Source organism: Scyliorhinus torazame, chromosome 1 (genome assembly GCF_047496885.1).
Source record: "Scyliorhinus torazame isolate Kashiwa2021f chromosome 1, sScyTor2.1, whole genome shotgun sequence".
NCBI lineage: Eukaryota > Metazoa > Chordata > Chondrichthyes > Carcharhiniformes > Scyliorhinidae > Scyliorhinus > Scyliorhinus torazame.
In genome coordinates, this window is record NC_092707.1 from 346,088,121 (window position 1) to 346,094,120 (window position 6,000).

Consider the following 6,000-nt stretch of genomic DNA (forward strand, 5'->3'; position numbering starts at 1 on the left):
CTACAGCTGCGACACACACACAAAAGGCACTTTCAATATGAAAATGATGGCTGGACAATACACATGAAACCCTTGCATATGAGGCACATATTATTTGACCTCATGAGAATTGTTCAAGTTCAGCAATTATCCTGATGCTGTTACACTGAAGTCTGGAGTTTGTGGATCATTTTTGTATTTATTGCGGTCGACTTTAGTCTTTTCAGCTAAGTACATTTTGCAATTATGTTTATTTTGACAGTTTGAATTTTGGAGACTAGTATTCATAGTCACGCCGGTACCGCAGCCTTTCATGTCTTCCTGCAGCATTTTTTCATCTCTGCGTTTAAGGTTAAACATTATTTCCTATGTCCCCACACTCCCAATGCCTGACACTGAGCAATGCAAGTTTGTTCCACTTGTGGAAAATATCTGCCAGAGATGGAACTGTCTGCTTCAGGGGTAATAATAATAATCTTTGTCACGAGTAGGCTTACATTAGCACTGCAATGAAGTTACTGTGAAAAGCCCCTAGTCGCCACATTCCGGCACCTGTTCGGGTACAGAGAGAGAGAATTCAGAATATCCAATTCATCTAACAGCACGTTTTTCAGGACTTGTGGGAGGAAACCGGAGCACCCGGAGGAAACCCACGCAGGCACAGGGAGAACGTGCAGACTCCACACAGACAATGACCCAAGCCAGGAATCGAACCTGGGACCCTGGAGCTGTGAAACAACAGTGCTACCCACTGTGCTACCGTGCTGGTATGAGTGTTTGCTGTCAGAGGTGTGTGCTCATCCTGATGAATCTGTATACTTCCCTGTGAGAGGCTTAACTTGCTCCTACAAAGTTGTCTAGCGATGCTTCATGGAATCCTTATGTCATGTCACAGAATGCAAATAGATATGGAATTAATTCCATGACTGTGCACTCATTGACTTTGGGTTCATGTAAGGATTGGCTTTTGTGAGATGGAGAATGTCGAGGCCTGTCATGCCACAAAAACTGATGCTCCGGCACATCTGAGTGCTCAGCATTTCCGATGAAGGAAATAAGTTATCACTGACTGCTGTGTCAATGCTGACTGGGCCACACCTCTCCCAAATACCAAGGCAATGCAGAACATGGAATTGGCAGGGTTCTGATGTATGCAGGGTCATGAGTGTTGGTAAATAATCAATGGTCCTGCTGAGCCAAGGACAATGCTAACAAAAGGGACAGCTTTCGGTGTTCATCACTGTGTCCTGATGTCCAATGGCATCTTCGGGCTCAGAATCATAATGCACCTTCTGCATTAAGTATGCATGACAGTTGCCATTTGGGGAGATGGTGCTGTCTGTATGGAGCTGTCTTTTAAGACGTTAAAGCGCTAACCATTGACAAATGTTAGAACCGCCTTGCTAAGCGGCTGTCACACTGGCATGAGTGCATCCATGTGTTTCACAGCTTTTCAGCCGAAAGATGTTATGGCCACTGACTTGTTGGCGCCGTGGTTAAAGGACTGCGCTTTGTAGCTGCTTAATGATATGCACTAGTGAAGTGCTGGTCACATTCCACAGCAGCCACACATTCCCTGGACGACTGCACCTTCTATTTTTAAAAATAAATTTAGAGTGCCCAATTCATTTTTTCCAATTAAGGGACAATTTAGCGTGGCCAATCCACCTACCCTGCACATCTTTGGGTTGTGGGGGCGAAACCCATGCAAATACGGGGAGATTGTGCAAACTCCATACGGACAGTGACTCAGAGCCGGGATCGAACCTGGGACCTCAGCGCCGTGAGGCAGTAGCGCTAACCACTGCGCCACCGTGCTACACTGGACAACTGCACCTTCAAGGATGACCCCATCATTAGGGTTGAAGGTGACTTCTACTTCCCTTGTGATCATTGAGAGATCGATGACCTGTTGAAGATGACAATGAAGGTTCTATTGTGTCCCCTACATCAAAGCCTGAAGAGAACTTCAATTGTTAAAACCTGCCTTTATTTATTCGTCTAAATCTAAGAGGTTGTCATTGGCACGCCTGCCACATTGTGCATGTACAGTGGCATCATGTGCCCCTCTTCAGATTCATCCCCTTCAAAGTCCTCCTCATCCAAGGAGATGTCGAATTACTCAATGCCCTCTCTGGCAACACAGCGCGAAGTTGTGTAGGGCACAACAGACAATTTAGCACAGGACACTCTCTGTGGTGACTACTGGAGAGCCCTGCCTGACCGGTCAGGCCACTAGTTTGCTCTATGAAGGACCTTGTGGCTGAACGTGCAGCATTGTATCTTTTGTCTGGTACACTCAGTGTCACCGACGAACAGGCATCGGTAGCCATTTCGTCTGGAGATACCCCTAAACATCAAGGTGCCAACTCTCAAAACACTGATGTCTAAAAACTCACCTGAGAGCGACTCAAAGTGTGTGAGTCATGTAAAATCCAAGGTATCAAGCAAAATCATGCTGGATATACTTTGTGATCACAAATTAGCTGACCGTGCAGAGAATTAATTCCTTTTGTACAAATGAACCTCAAAAGGTTACTGGCAGGAACGCTCGAGGCAATATTGGGGAGGCAGTAAGAAAGTCGTATTATCGTTGGACAAGTAATCCAGAGACCCAGAGGCATGCGCTGGGGGCCCGGGTTCGAGGCCCGCCTCAGCAGATGGTGAAATTTGAATTGAATAAAAATCTGGAATTAAAAGTCTAACGATGACTATGAAACCATTGTCGATTGTCGTAAAAAAAATCCATCTGGTTCACTCCTGTCCTTTAGTGAAGGAAATTTGCCACCCTTACCTGGTCTGGCATACATGCAACTCCACATCCACAGCAATGTGGTTGACTCTTACAACACAATTAGAGATGGGCAATAAATGAGGTATTAACAATTTTTTTAAAACTCATTCAATAAAAGACACCTTTACAAAAGGGAGGGGGGGGGAATTATCTAATTACACTATCGGTAGTCCCAGGTTTAGCCAATTCCTCTTCTTTCTGCATAACTACAACCCACCCCAATGAGGGATGTGGATATTTCCCACAGCCCCAAATTTCTTCCTACGAGACCAAGTTTCTAACTGTAGCCTGCAAATCAAAGGGCTTTCCTTTTGGAAGTAATATTTACACTACGAATGGGGAAGACAGGTTTGGTCTGGTACATTTTACCAACAGAAACTATCCCTGCTTCAATTTGAAGCACCTTCACGGAGGGCGTATTAAAGTTATCGGATAACTGGAGAAGGTAATTTCAGTCTGGCCAGACAGGGAGGGGACATGCAGAAGGATATCTTCCAATAAACCAAAGTAACCGAGTGAGCCTGCAGAGTTCAGATCCCGACACTTAAAAGCAGAATTTCCAGCAGTTGCACAAACCTTCAAATCAAGAGTTCATATCTTAGGACTTAATCAAAAATAAACATCAACAATCCTTGAAACAAATAGTGATCCACCCAAAGACAAACCTATTAAGTTAATCAATCTCAACTCAAAACGTTTTGTAGTTCAATCTTCACTTTAAACCAACTACTTTAGTTAAGGTCGAATTCTGCCTCACATGGTGTTGTGGACTGCATTCCAAATATAACAACTTTAAACACAACATGTACGATTGAACGGATTTAGAATTGGGGGGGCTTAAACAGAGGAGCAGGTTTTATTTATCACTTGCGTTATTTACGACTTACCATTTTTCATAGTGGAAACACTGAATGTGTAAATTACAGTTACTTTGCGGAACAACTGAACCTGGATTCTGGTGCTCATGTGATACATTGTTCTTGTTTCTGGAAGGGGTGGGGAGCTTCTGCAACATATCAGGTGAGCATTTGAACAATCCGTGGTTGAGAGCTGAACAAGGCAAGTGAATGATCATTGTGAAACTATTCAGTCTTATCCCAGTGCACCCTCCAAATCAATTATCCAAAATGACTGAGCTGCCAAAAGTTTAGCAGCATAACTCGTCGCACTCTGTACTATGCTGGACTTTCTAAAACAAAGTTCGAGATGCAGGGAGAGAAAAAAAAAAAGGAACAATTGCACTTTCCAGGAGTTTAAACCCGCCCCACACGATTGCAATGCCTGTGAAAGCCGATAGTAATCGATGGGGGGGGGGGGGGGTACAGTCGCAAACGGCACACAAGTTCCCTGGAGTATTCTTCCTCCCTGGCTTGAAATTTTGGCAGCATTTTGATGCCCCAGCACTACCGAGCGTAAAGTGACATTTTTTTTTCCACGCAGGACCACGAAGAGTTAACAGCTTGTAAAATGATCCCGGCCTATTCCGGGTGTGACGCCCTTTTTACCGAAATAATGTCATTCAAGTGGGACGTGCACTTGGTGCAGCAATTCCCGGGGTAGAGCTTGTGCCTGGCAGCCGGGGGCAGATTGTGCAGTTGTGCAGCCTGGCTCTGCACAATTACCAAACATCCACTCTGCGTGATATTTATACAGGAGCCTCCCGTTGAGCACCAAACTCTGCTGGCAGAGAGCTCTTGCTGGCAATGACAGAACTCCTCCCACACTCCCCCTGCACGCTTGCAGGCCTGCTACAGTATTCCACAACAACACCCAGCCTTTGGAAGCAAACATTGAACGACTTGGGGGCACTGTGCTGCGCGCCCTTCTGCAAGGGAGCGAGCCACCTCACCCGCCCCAAGCCGGGCAGAATGCATGCAACCCAGCAGCAAAAAAAATTTTTAAAAATGCAATCATTGAGTTTGCAACAAAGTGCAGAACATTTTCTTACCGTGCAGTTTTGGTAGCCTGACGTCACCGGGACAGCATACGGCGTGCATCTGCACCCATAATCCTGCAATGCCTGGAACACCTTAAAGGCAGACTTGCCCCGCCGCCTCGAAATCTGCCAGGTTTGGTCACCCGCTCACTTGAACAGCACCGCTAACACTAGCTCGCGTTTCACGCGGCAGCGCGGCTCTGAGGCTAAATACAAATAAGCCTGGCAGTTAATTATCGTCCATGGAGAGAAATGATGACCACATTCTGTCAATCATGAACCCATCCCACACACCCCATCATGTTAACTTTGTGAGTGCAAGTGCGCAGCTCTCTTCATCATTTCTGTTCCCCCTCCGTCCATTCCTGTCGGTTGAAGATAAAACACATATCGACTCCTAATTCATGTTTGGGGTGGATTATATAGCTCAGCACACACAAGTGTGCCTCTACTTCCTCTGGCACTGTGCGCAGGCAGTCAAGGCTCTCTGACTTGTGCACCGCCAGCTCAGTGTTTCGGAGCAGAATTACAACTGGCGACCACCAGATGAAAGCGGACAATGACAAAGGAACGGGGGGCAGCAGTCGGCCGCTGTGTTCCGCTGCCACTCGGTCAGATCGTGGTTGAGCTGCTTCCTTACTCCACCCGCCTTGCCTTGGCCCCAGAGCCTCTTGAGATCGAGGGTTAGCAAAACAATAAAATAATCAAGCTCATGTTGAAAATAATTTCTTGAACCAGCATTTACTGCTCTTCGTCGGAGAGAATTCCACACTTGGATTGGATTACGCCACCCTTTGTGGGAAGAAGCGTTTTTTAAATCTTGTTTTATATTAGGTCCCCTCTTAGTCGCTCCCCCCCAGCAGGAGAACTGGTTTCTCTCTACACTCAGTTCCTTTCAAAATTCTTAAAGTTTCAATCAAATTACCTTCATAACTTCACCTTCTGTACAAGTCCAGTTTATGTAAATTTTCTTCATAATCTAAACCTTCCAGTCGTAACGTTCTGGTGAATCTGCACTGCATTCCATGCAAAGCCAATATTTTCTCTTTCTGAGGTACAGTGGAATCTAAAGAATCCCTGCCGTGCAGAAGGAGACCATTCCGCCCATCGAGTCTGCGCCGACCCTCTGAAAGAGCACTCCACCACGGCCCAGCCCCTTCCCCCACCCCCATCCCTGCAACCCGGTAACCTACACATTGTCTTGTGGCTATAGGGACCACTTCGTAAGTGCACACCCTTCTGCAAATAACACAGATGTATTGGCCTGAGGTCAACTGACATTTTTACCTCC

At 46.0% G+C, this 6,000-nt stretch overlaps 1 protein-coding gene across 3 annotated transcripts in view; it reads right to left on the minus strand.

Annotated features, from left to right (window-relative positions):
* Positions 1–5,431, minus strand: part of LOC140425573 (transcriptional-regulating factor 1) — a 322,969-nt gene extending 317,538 nt beyond the window's left edge. For all 3 annotated transcript variants that reach the window (XM_072510059.1, XM_072510041.1, XM_072510032.1), the window contains exon 1: positions 4,722–5,431. The gene's annotated coding sequence lies outside the window, so the exon portion shown is untranslated. The remainder of the gene's footprint in view (positions 1–4,721) is intronic.
* Between the last annotated feature and the right edge of the window lie 569 nt (positions 5,432–6,000).